Here is a 13,512-nt window from a genome sequence, read left to right on the forward strand (position 1 = left end):
CCAGTTCATCCTTCTTGTAGTGCAGGATCTCTATCCTATGGCTCAGGGACTCTAGACCCTACCCCAACCACAGTAATACAGGGTAAAAGTTTAAAGTAAGTTTATTATCAAACTACACATATGCCATAATATACCACCCTGAGATTCATTTTCTTGCAGGCATACTCAGTAAGTCCAATAACCATAATAGGATCAACGAAAGGCCGCACAAAGAGGGTGGCCAACCAGTGTGCAAAAGACAACAAACTGTTCAAATACAAAAAGCCTAATAATAACAATAATAATAATAAATATGGAGAACATGAAATGGAGGGTCCTTGAAAGTGAGTCCATATGTTTTGGGCAACATACACAAAATGCTGGAGGAATTCAGCAGGCAAGGCAGCATCTATGGAAAAGAGTGAATTCCTGATAAAGGGTCTCAGCCCAAAACGTCGACTGTTTACTCTTCTCCACAGATGCTGCCTGGCCTGCTGAGTTCCTCCAGTATTTTGTATGTGTTGCTTTGGATTTCCAGCATTTGCAGATTTTCTTGTGTTGGCCATAAGTTTAGGGAACAGTTCAGTGATGGGAACTTCTTTACTCAGAGAGTGGTAGCTGTGTGGAACGAGCTTCCAGCAGAAGTGGTTGAGGCAGGTTCGGTGTTGTCATTTAAAGTTAAATTGGACAGCTATATGGACAGGAAAGGAATGGAGGGTTATGGGCTGAGTGCAGGTCGGTGGGACTAGGTGAGAGTAAAAGTTCAGCACGGACTAGAAGGGCCGAGATGGCTTGTTTCCATGCTGTAATTGTTATACGATTGTATGGGATGAGTGAAGTTATCCCCTCTGTTTCAAGAGCCTGATGGTTGAGGCTAAATAACTGTTCTTAAACCTGGTGACATGAACCCTGAAGTTCCTGCACCTTCTTCCTGATGGTAGAAAGGCCAGGTCCTGTTTGACAAACTTACTGGAGTTCTTTGAGGACATAATGAGTACAGTGGATAGAGGGGAACAGGTGGATGTCGTACACTTGGATTTCCAGAAGGCATTCGATAAGGTGCTGCACAAGAGACTTATAAATAAGATACGGATACACGGAGGAAGTGTATTGGCATGGATAGTGGATTGGTTAACCAATAGAAGGCAGAGAGTTGGTATAAATGGGTGTTTCTCCAGTTGGCATTCAGTGGTGAGTGGGGTGCCGCAGGGGTCGGTGCTGGGCCCGCAGCTGTTTACCATTTACACTGATGATTTGGAAGAGGGGACTGAGTATAGCGTAGCAAAATTTGCTGATGACACTAAACTGAGTGGAAAAGCAAATTGTACAGAGCGTATGGAGAGTCTGCAGAGGGATATAGATAGGTTAAGTGAGTGGGCCAAGGTCTGGCAGATGGAATACAACATTGGTAAATGTGAGATCATCCACTTTGGAAGGAATAATAGAAGAGCAGATTATTATTTAAATTGTGAAAGATTGCAGCATGCTGTTGTGCAGAGGGACTTGTGAGCGCTTGTTCATGAATCACAAAAAGTTGGCTTGCAGGTACAACAGGTTATTAAGAAGGCAAATGGAATGTTGGCCTTCATTGCTAGAGGGATTGAATTCAAGAGCAGGGATGTCATGCTGTAACTATACAGGGTACTGGTGAGGCCGCACCTGGAGTACTGTGTGCAATTCCGGTCTCCATACTTCAGGAAGGATATACTGGTTTTGGAAGCAGTGCAGAGGAGGTTCACTAGGTTGATTCCAGAGATGAAGGGGTTAACCTATGGGGAGAGATTGAGTTGCCTGGGACTATACTCCCTGGAATTCAGAAGAATGAAAGAGGATCTTATAGAAACATTCAAAATTTTGAAAGGGATAAATAAGATAGAAATAGGAAAGTTGTTTCCATTGGTAGGTGAGACTAGAACTAGGGGACATTGCCGCAAGATTCAGGGGTGAAGATTTAGAAACATAGAAAAACCTACTGTACAATACAGGCCCTTCCGCCCACAAAGTTGTGCCGAACATGTCCCTACCTTAGAAATTACTAGGCTTATCCATAGCCCTCTATTTTTCGAAGCTCCATGTACCTATCCAAAAGTCTCTTAAAAGACCCTATCGTATCCACCTCCACCACCGTTGCCAGCAGCCAATTCCATGCACTCACCACTGTCTGCATAAAAAACTTACCCCTGACATCTCCTCTGTATCTACTCCCCAGCACCTTAAACCTCTGTCCTCTTGTGGCAACCATTTCAGCCCTGGGAAAAAGCCTCTGACTATCCACACGATCAATGCCTCTCATCATCTTATACACCTCTGTCAGGTCACCTCTCATCCTCTGTTGCTCCAAGGAGAAAAGGCCGAGTTCACTCAATCTGTTTTCGTAAGGCATGCTCCCCAATCCAGCAACATCCTTGGAAATCTCCTCTGCACCCTTTCTATGGCTTCCACATCCTTCCTGTAGTGAGGCGACCAGAACTGAGCACAGTACTCCAAGTGGGGTCTGACCAGGGTCCTGCATAGCTGCAACATTACCTCTCAGCTCCTAAACTCAATCCCACGACTGATGAAGGCACTATATGCCTTCTTAACTACAGAGTCAACCTGCGCAGCTGCTTTGAGCATCCTATGGACTCGGACCCCAAGATTCCTCTGCTCCTCCACACTGCCAAGAGTCTTACCAATAATACTCTATTCTGCCATCTTATTTGACCTACCAAAATGAACCACTTCACACTTATCTGGGTTGAACTCATTCTGCCACTTCTCAGCCCAGTTTTGCATCCTATCAATGTCCCACTGTAACCTCTGACAGCTCTCCACACTATCCACAACACCTCCAACCTTTGTGTCATCAGCAAACTTACTAACCCATCCCTCCAATTCCTCATCCAGGTCATTTATAAAAATCACGAAGAGTAAGGGTCCCAGGACAGATCCCTGAGGCACTCCACTGGTCACTGATCTCCATGCAGAATATGACCCGTCTACAACCACTCATTGCCTTCTGTGGGCAAGCCAGTTCTGGATCTACAAAGCAATGTCCCCTTGGATCCCATGCCTCCTTACATTCTCTGTTAGCCTTGTATGGGGTACCTTACCAAATGCCTTGCTGAAATCCATATACACTGCATCTACTGCTCTTCATTCATCAATGTGTTTACTCACATCCTTAAAAAATTCAGTCAGGCTCGTAAGGCACGACCTGCCCTTGACGAAGCCATGCTGACTATTCCTAATCATATTATACCTCTCCAAATGTTCATAAATCCTGCCTCTCAAGATCTTCTCCATCAACTTCCCAACCACTAAGTTAAGACTCACTGGTCTATAATTTCCTGGGCTATCTCTACTCCCTTCCTGGATAAAGGAACAACATCCACAACCCTCCAATCCTCCAGAACTTCTCCCATCCCCATTGATGATGCAAAGATCATCGCCAGAGGCTCAGCAATCTCCTCCCTCACCTCCCACAGCAGCCTAGGATACATCTCATCCAGTTCCAGTGACTTATCCAACTTGATGTTTTCCAAAAGCTCCAGCACATCCTCTTTCTTAATATCTACATGCTCAAGCTTTTTAGTCTGCTGCAAGTCATCACTACAATCACCAAGATCCTTTTCCATAGTGAATACTGAAGTAAAGTATTCATTATGTACCTCTGCTATCTCCTCCGGTTCCATACACACTTTCCCACTGTCACACTTGATAGGTCCTATTCTTTCAAGTCTTCTCCTCTTGCTCTTCACATACTTGTAGAATGCCTTGGGGTTTTCCTTAATCCTGCCCGTCAAGGCCTTCTCATGGACCCTTCTGCTCTCCTAATTTCCTTCTTAAGCTCCTTCCTGTTAGCATTATAATCATCTAGATCTCTAACATTACCTAGCTCTCTGAACCTTTTGTAAGCTTTTCTTTTCTTCTTGACTAGATTTATTACAGCCCTTGTACACTACAATTCCTGTACCCTACCATAATTTTCCTGTCTCACTGGAACGTACCTGTGCAGAACACCATACAAATATCCCCTGAACATTTGCCACATTTCTTCTGTACTTTCCTCTGAGAAAATATGTTCCCAATTTAAGCTTCCAATTTCCTGCCTGATAGCCTCATAATTCTCCTTACTCCAATTAAATGCTTTACTAACTTTTCTGTTCCTATCTCTCTCCAATGCTATTGTAAAGGAGGTAGAATTATGATCACTATCTCCAAAATGCTCTCCCACTGAGAGATTTGACACTTGACCCGGTTTCCCAACACCAAATCAAGTACAGTCTTGTAGGCTTATCTACATATTGCATCAAGAAACCTTCCTGAACACACCTAACAAACTCCACCCCATCTAAACCCCTCGATCTGGGGAGATGCCAATCAATATTTGGGAAATTGAAATCTCCCATCACGACAACTCTGTTATTATTACACCTTTCCAGGATCTGTTTCCCTATCTGCTCCTTGATATCCCTGTTACAATTGGGCAGTCTATAAAAAACACCCAGCAAAGTTATTGACCCCTTCCTGTTCCTAACCTCCACCCACAGAGACTCCGTAGACAATTCCTCCATGATGTCCACCTTTTCTGCAGCCGTGACACTATCTCTGATCAACAGTGCCACGCCCCCACCTCTTTTGCCTCCCTCCCTGTCCTTTCTGAAACATCTAAAACCCGGCACTTGAATTAACCTTTCCTGTCCCTGAGCCATTCAAGTCTCTGTAATGGCCACCACATCATAACTCTAAGCACTGATCCACGCTTTAAGCTCATCCGCTTTGTGCACAATACTCCTTGTGTTAAAATAGACACATCTCAAACCTTCAGTCTGAGCGTGTCCCTTCTCTATCACCTGCCTATCCTCCCTCACACACTGTCTCCAAGCTTTCTCTATTCGTGAGCCAACCGCCTCTTCCCCTGTTTCTTCAGTCCGGTTCCCACCCTTCAACAATTCTACTATAAACTCTCCCCAGTAGCCTTAGCAAACCTCCCCGCCAGGATATTGGTCCCCCGGGATTCAAGTGCAACCCATCCTTTTTGTACAGGTCACAGCTGCCCCATAAGAGGTCCCAATGATCCAGAAATCTGAATCCTTAGGACGGAGATGAGGAGAAACTGTTTTTCCCCTGAGAGTGGCGAATCTGTGGAATTCTCTGCCCAGGGAAGCAGTTGAGGCATCTTCACTAAATATATTTAAGCTACAGTTAGATAGATTTTTATATAGTGGGGAATTAAGGGGTATGGAGAAAAGGTAGGTAGGTGGAGCTGGGTTTACAAACAGATCAGCCATCATCTTATTGAATGGTGGGGCAGGCTCGATGGGCCGGATGGTCTACTCCTGCTCCTATTTCTTATGTTTTCTTATGACCTAGATAGCAGGGGTCCCTGAAGATGGATGCTGCTTTCCTGCAATAACTCTCTGTGTAAAATGTGCTCAGTGGTGGGGAGGGGTTCACCTATGATGGACTGAACCATATCCGCTACTTTCTGTAGGATTTTCCATTCAAAGGCATTGGTGTTTCCGTACTAGGCTGTGATGAGCCAGTCAATGTACTTTCTGCCGCACGTCTATAGAAGGTGATACAGGAGCCTTGGAGCCCACACCACTAGAAGCAGATTCAGAAACACCTATTACCCCTTAACTGTCAGGCTCTTGACCAGAGTGATGCAATTTTAATTATCTAAAAGGGTGCATTTTAAGTATGGCAATAAATATAGTTAACTTCTCAGCAACTATGTTTTGCTGATACAAGAGACCGCAGATGCTGGAATCTCTTACTGCTGGAGGAACTCAACAGGTTGGCCAACATCTGAGGAGGCAAAGAAATGATCGAGACCCTGCATTAATTTCTGCTGTTGAACTAAAGCAAATTGATACGACATGTGTATAAATAATTACTGCATGGCATTATTTTTGAAAGGTCCTCAGGCTAAAACTTAAACTTACAAGTTTTATAGTCATAGTCATACTTTATTGATCCCGGGGGAAATTGGTTTTCGTTACAGTTGCACCATAAATAATTAAATAGTAATAAAACCATAAATAATTAAATAGTAATATGTAAATTATGCCAGGAAATAAGTCCAGGACCAGCCTATTGGCTCAGGGTGTCTGACCCTCCAAGGGAGGAGTTGTAAAGTTTGATGGCCACGGGCAGGAATGACTTCCTGTGACGCTTTGTGTTGCATCTCGGTGGAATGAGTCTCTGGCTGAATGTACTCCTGTGCCCAACCAGTACATTATGTAGTGGATGGGAGACATTGTCCAAGGAGGCATGCAACGTGGACAGCATCCTCTTTTCAGACACCACCATGAGAGAGTCCAGTTCCATCCCCACAACATCACTGGCCTTACGAATGAATTTGTTGATTCTGTTGGTGTCTGCTACACTCAGCCTGCTGCCCCAGCACACAACAGCAAACATGATAGCACTGGCTACCACAGACTCATAGAACATCCTCAGCATTGTCCGGCAGATGTTAAAGGACCTCAGTCTCCTCAGGAAATAGAGACGGCTCTGATTCTTCTTGTAGACAGCCTCAGTGTTCTTTGACCAGTCCAGTTTATTGTCAATTGGTATCCCCAGATATTTGTAATCCTCCACCATGTCCACACTGACCCCCCCGGATGGAAACAGGGGTCACCGGTACCTTAGCTCTCCTCAGGTCTACCACCAGCTCCTTAGTCTTTTTCACATTAAGCTGCAGATAATTCTGCTCACACCATGTGACAAAGTTTCCTACCATAGCCCTGTACTCAGCCTCATCTCCCTTGCTGATGCATCCAACTATGGCAGAGTCATCCGAAAACTTCTGAAGATGATGATGACAGTGGTGCCGCTAGTTCCTTAGACAAGCAAACATCCCAGTTTGCTCTTCTTGCAGACTCCCCACTGTCACAATGCTGTTTCTCACAGACCATAGCCTACATGCAGAACAGTCCAGAACTTCGGTTCTCTCAAAGCATGATGTAGAGCTGCCATCAATTTCTGGATTGTGACACAGCCTTGTTCTTTTTTCATCCTGCCCTGTTAACATCAGAACCATCAGTTACTCTTTGTGCAGGAGTTGCTACAGGTACAACATATCTACAAGGGATCACTCCTTACAAAGGCAGGACAGGCTATCATGGGGAATAAGAACATTTAGCATCAGAGGGCACTTTAGTACAGCAGCAGGCCCTTTGGCCCATCTAATCCACGCTGAAATTCTATTCTGTCTAGTCCTATCAATCCACATCTGGATCATAGACCTCCCATCCATGTACAAACGTTTGTACTTATCCAAGTCCCTTTTAAATGCTGAAATCAAATGCATATTCAACACTTGCTCGTTCCATACTCTCACCATCCACTAAAAGTGAAGAAGTCCTCCTTAAATATTTCATCTTTTATCAAGCTCCGGGACAGCTTCTTCCAACAGGCCATCAGACTGATTAACTCACACTGATTTGAGTGTATTTCTATATTACATTGACTGTTCTATTTATTATAAATTACTATAAATTACTATGATTGCGTATTGCACATTTAGACGAGACATAATGCAAATATTTTTATTCCTCATGTATGTGAAGGCTGTAAGAAATAAAGTCAATTCAATTCAATTCTATTCTATCTCTCAGCTCACTTGCTTGCATTTACCCTATCTAGAGCATACCCTTCATAATTTGTATACACCTGTTAAACATCTCTTCATTCTCCCAAATTTCAAAGGAATAAAGTCCTAACCTATTCAATCTTTCCCTTTAACTCAGGCCCTCAAGACCTCATACAAAAAAAATTTACTGTATTCTTGTAAATTTTCTCTGTACTCTTTCAATGTTATAATATCCCTCCTGTGAAGTAGGTGGCCAGAGCAGTCACATGCTCCAAATTAGGCCTCACTAGCATCTTATAAAACTTCAACATAACATTTTTTTAAATATTCAACAAACAATCCAAATCTGTCCTCACAATGGCAAATTCAGTAAAATGAGAGACCAAGAGTCTGGTGAGAATTGGACATTGGAATTAGTATCACGAAAGAACTTATATGTGGGAGGTTAGAAAGTGTTAAAAGCCATCAAGCTCATGATGGCATGTACCCTAGTGTTTTAAATAGTGGCTATCAGGAGAAAGATATGCGCGAGATGGGGTAAAAGGCATTAGTATAGGAAGGTACAATGGCTGGCATGGTCATGATGGGCCAAAGGGCCTGCTTCTGTGCTGTCTATAACTTTATCATTTTATGATTTGACTCTACAATTAAATGACTCTAGTAAGTGTACTGGCTTCAGTTTTCCAGGAATCCATATATTTTAGAATCGTACCTGCAGATAACAGCATCAGCTTTGCCAGTACAAGAAAGGACAAGGAGAGAAGGCAGAGAATGCAGTGCCAGTGATCCTGATACCAGTAGCAGCAACAATGATGAAATCTACATCTTAGTATTACAATAATAGTGAAAACCATAATGTGATTGGGGCAGAATTGGGTGGATTTATGAATAGGAAATGATTTTTGATAAATCTATTTAATTAGATAGATAGAAGGGAAACAACTGTATTTGACTTTTGAAAAATTCAATAAGGGTCTATAAAGGGATATTGCAAAAAAATTTTGATTCACGGGATTGAGAGAAATGCTTTAGCAGGATTGAGTATTGGTTTACAAATGGTCACTTTTGAATTGCAGATTGTAGACCAGTTAGAAACCAAAAGATTCAGTGTCAGACATCCATTCTGTTTCAATGTGCTGATGGGGAGAGTATATTTATAGATGATACAAAGCATGGGTTATTACAGAATGGTATTTTGAGAGTCATACCAAATGAGTGTAGTGAAGTCATTGAGTAAAGATGTGCAGAAAGAATATAAATTGAGGAAAGGTGAAGCCATTGATTTTGCACCAAAGGCAATGAGAGTGGTGGGAAATTCAGAAAAAAATCTGCTATTGTACAGATTGCTGACGTGCAGTAGGTGGTATATTAGGCTTTATTAAAAACAGATTGAACTGGAGTGATGTAATCAGTTCTGGTCTCCTTCACTAAGGATATAATTGTCATAAAATATGTCTATTAAACTCTCACCTTAAACCAATGCCCTTAGTATAAGAGATTTCTACCCTGAGGAAAAAGACTCTATGCTACCTACAGATGACCAAGTCCCTATATTCTCTGGAAACACAAGCAACTGCAAATGCTGGAATCTGGAATAACAAAAATAACTGTCGGAAGAACTCAGCAGGTCAAGCAGTATCTGTGGATGCAAAGGGCACAGGGCGTCAATCCCAAGCATTCCTTTACCTCAGCAGACGCTGCTCAACCTGTTGAGTTTTACCTGCAGTTTATTTTTTCCTTCTGCACTCTCTGGAGTTTGCATGAACAAAATACGTGAATGGATTTATGCTGGTGATTGCCAACGTCCTTACTAAAATGAGGAGTTGTTTAGTTTTGACATAAGGAATTGGGTATTTAGGAAGGAGAGAAAATTATTCACTCAGAGTCCTGTGAGTATTTGGAGTTTGCTGCCCCAGTGGACCACAGAAATCAGTGAGTGGGGAAGGAAATGAATCAGTCAAGAGTATTGTAATGTAGTGGATCTGATGCACTGGCAAGCATAGATTAGAAAAGCCGAGTGGCCTATTTCTCCTCTGTATCGACTTATAAAGCTATCAACTGGTTACACATGCTGAGAACTCTGAAGTGGTACATAACAAGTCATCTAGCATTGCAGAAGATTTAATTTAGACATCTTAAATGCTAGAGAAACTGCTAACAATTCTCTGGTGCTTTTATCATCTCCTAAATATAGCAGAATTCTAAGTGATGTGATAAAATGAATGTCATCACTGTACTGTATAAATTATTGTAACAATGAATTTTCTCTCCATTCCTTTACCTATCAGGAGAAAGTAATCTATAAATTAAAGGAACGGTAAAAGGTACCACCAATTTTAAAATTCGCACTGCATTGCCTTAACATAATTATTTCTTTCAAGCATAATGAAGATGTATCATAGTTGACTTTATCTGATCACTCTCAAGTGTGAATCTTACTTTTTTTTTGCTTGATTATCATTCTGTCATCCCTACAGTAGAGCTTCCCAACAGTGAAAATATTAATTAAACAGTATTATTTAAAGGGCAGACAAGATGTATAGCATTTCTTTTTTCAAAAGACTAATTAGCATTGCCACAGCAAAAATAAAATGACATTTCCTGACATCCAATTAAATGTGCAGAATGCAAAGGAACAATTTTTGTAACTTCATTACTCACTTTCTAACACCAAGCTGCTGTCAAGCTTATTAAAGTTGTCGTATTTTTAGAATCACCTATCCATTTTGAACCTTATTAAGTTACAACTTTTTGTCAGCCTTTTTCATTTACTTCATCTGCAAAATCAATCTTGCCTTGTGTCTGATATTAATTTTGTCAAGAACATGATTCAATAAAAAGGAAACTTTGGAACATATTTAATACTATTTCTGCTGAATAAATCAAGTTACTTCAAGTCAGAAATCACATTTGTAATTATTAGGTAATGCTCTGTTTAGCAGATTTATTGGAAGGTTCGAGCAGGATAAATTTTACGATGACCTTGAGAAGAGTAATAATGATAATTTGGAGTGTTAGTAAGGATCAGAGAATATGCAGTACAGAGTAACTCTTTGTTGCAGAAGGCTGAAAGACCACAGTACAGAAGGTGCATAGATGGTGTAGGATGCAGAATAATGCACTGCTAAGCTAATTATTTCAATGGGCTTCGGGGCAAGGGTTAGAAAACATGATTGTAAATTAACTAGCCTTCAGCAAGACTGCAAATTAGAAGAATGTCTTCCCTACAGATAGAATGACTAACCAGAAAACAGAAATGAAATGAGGAGAATCTTTTTTAACACACCAGGTTGTTCTGATGTAGAACGTGTAGCCTATCAGGGTGGAAGCATACTCAGTAAAAACTTTCACAGTGGAATCAGACATCAGGATATTTTGGAGGTACCGAAAGATCTCCCCCTCCCTCTCCTCTCTTTTCTCCTTTCCCCATTCTTGTTCCCCTCTTACTCTTTCTCTTCCCTTCACCTGCCTATCATCTCCATCTGGCACCCTTCCTCCTTACCTTTCCCCCACTCACCTCCCCCATCAGATTACTTCATCTTCAGTCCTTTACTTTTTCCACCTATCACCTTCTTACTTCATCCTTCCTCCCCCACCCAACTACCTCCTCCCCACCCCCCTCATCTGGTTTCACCTATCCTCGTCCACCTGGAACTCCTTCCCCTTCCCTATCTTCTCATTCTGGCTTCTTCCGCCTTCCTTTCCAGTCTTGATGAAGGGTCTTGGCCCAAGACGTTGGTTCTTTACTCCTCTCCATAGATGCTGCCTGACCTGATAAGTTCCTCCAGTGTGTGTTGTTCTGGGTTTTCAGCATCTGCAGAATCTCACGTGTTTAAGATTAATGAGACTGATTTCTTGGTTCTTTCAAAGAGCTGGCACAGCACTGATGGCCTGCATCCTGTGCGGTATCATTCTATAGTTTTACATCTTAAACGGAAAGACCTCCAGTGACACTATTTAACTTTGTTAATTATCTCCTCCAGCAAAAAAAAAGGAATGGAGAAATATTTGGCCGAATATAAAGTTGCTGATTAGAAGAGAAGTAATTAAGAGCTGTGCAGAACACATTAATTTCTGTATTTCCTGTTGCCATGGAAATTTCAAGCTATTGAATGCAATCAATTAAGGTTGAATAATATGACAAGGTTGGGTGGATAATCTGGGGCTTTAGTGGAATAAGCAAGGAAGGGAAGGAGGATGGTCTCAACTGACTTCACTTTAGATATTAAATAAATTGTAGGATAACATTATCCATACCTAGAGGAAAGAACTGATCTTCCTCACCTTTTTCTTGCTATTTTTTTAAAGATGACTGCAATATTGGGAGGGGAGGAGAAGATAGCGGTGCAACGCAGCGCGTGCAGCCACTCCGAAATGATATCGTATTTGTTAAATAGGGGCCGTGCACAATCCTGATTTGATGGAGACAGATGTGAGAAGCATGGAGGAACATCTGGCGAAACTTCTGAAATGCCCACTTTGCTGCCGCTGCTACTGTGCGATCGAGCATCTCCGGAGGGGAAGGACCCAAATCCTCCGCTTTGCCTATTGTCTGTTGCCAGGGCTGGGATCGAAGCGCTCGGCAGAGATGGTGCTTGGTGTTCGGTGTCGGAGGCTCGAAGTTTTCGGATGGACTCAGAGTCGGACTGTGGTCGGGTGCTTCCAGGGTGCTGCATCGGCAAGTTTGCAGTGCTGGAAGCTCATGGCAGGGAGAGTTTCTCCCTTCTACCATCTGCATGAGATGATGGGACTTTCGAGAGACTTTGAGACTTTTTTTACCGTGCCCATGGTCTGTTCTTATCAAATTATGGTATTGCTTTGCACTGTTGTAACTAGATGTTATAATTATGTGATTTTTGTTAGTTTTTTTAGTCTTGGTTTGTCTTGTGTTTCTGTGTTATCATTCTGGAGGAACATTGTATCATTTCTTAATGTATGCATTACTAAATGACAATAAAAGAGGACTGCGTGTGCTCATAATCTAATCTAATCTAATATTCACACCATTATGTTCACGCTCAGATTTTGGAGTAGGTGTGAATTATCAACTCTGAGGAATATTGGGTTGGATTGAACTCCACTCCTACAGCACCGGTTAAGACTGCCTCTCATCCTCCCTTCAGTGGTTGTCACCTCATCAACAACAGCAAAATCAGAAACGTGCTGGAGTGTCACATCTGAGCTCCAGCTCCAGGGCCTGGCTCACCGTGGAGTCCAGTGGTGGGGGTGACGATTGCATTAAACTGAGAAACCAGGTGCAATCCCCTTTGGCAGGTGGGTGACCCAGTCATCTGAATGGAGTCAGCGACCTTCAATGGAAAGCTAAGTTCAGTTTCTTTTTGGTTTATTTATATTAAGGGCGGCACAGTGACATAGTGGTCAGCACAGTGCTTAACAGTGCCAGTGACCCAGGTTCAATTCCCGCCGCTGCTGTAAGGAGTTAATACATTCTCACTGTGACCACATGGGAGCTTTGGTTTCTTCCCACAGTCCAAAGGTGTAGCAGTTGTCAGGCTAATTGGTCATTGTAAATTGTCCCGTGATTAAGCTCGGGTTGAATCGCGGGTTGCTGGGTGCCGTGGTTCAAAGGGCCGGAAGAGCCTACCCCGTGTTGCATCTCAATAAATATAAATAAATTATTTAACAGAAGTTCAATGCACTGTAATAGAACTTACAGAAATTTGGCATGTCCTCATTGGCCCTCACTAATCACCACAGATGTAGCATTCTACCTGAATGCATCCGGCATAGTACAACTTCCCTTCCATCATCAGGTTTCTGAACGCTCTAGAAACATATGTATGAACACAACTACATTATTCATCTTAGGCACTATTTCTTTATTTTATTTTTATTGTAACATAGTAATTTCTTTATGACTTGAGGTCTGCCCCAAAGCAACAAATTTCATGGTATTTTTCAGTGATACCCAATACTGATTGCAATTCATT

At 42.1% G+C, this 13,512-nt stretch overlaps 1 long non-coding RNA gene across 1 annotated transcript in view; it reads left to right on the plus strand.

Annotated features, from left to right (window-relative positions):
- LOC134344741 (uncharacterized) overlaps window positions 1-12,691 on the plus strand; it is a 77,488-nt gene extending 64,797 nt beyond the window's left edge. Inside the window, exon 3 of the long non-coding RNA XR_010017509.1 lies at window positions 12,584-12,691. This is a non-coding gene — a long non-coding RNA (uncharacterized LOC134344741). The remainder of the gene's footprint in view (window positions 1-12,583) is intronic.
- Window positions 12,692-13,512: the final 821 nt, after the last annotated feature.

The sequence above is a fragment of the Mobula hypostoma genome, chromosome 4 (assembly GCF_963921235.1).
Source record: "Mobula hypostoma chromosome 4, sMobHyp1.1, whole genome shotgun sequence".
NCBI lineage: Eukaryota > Metazoa > Chordata > Chondrichthyes > Myliobatiformes > Myliobatidae > Mobula > Mobula hypostoma.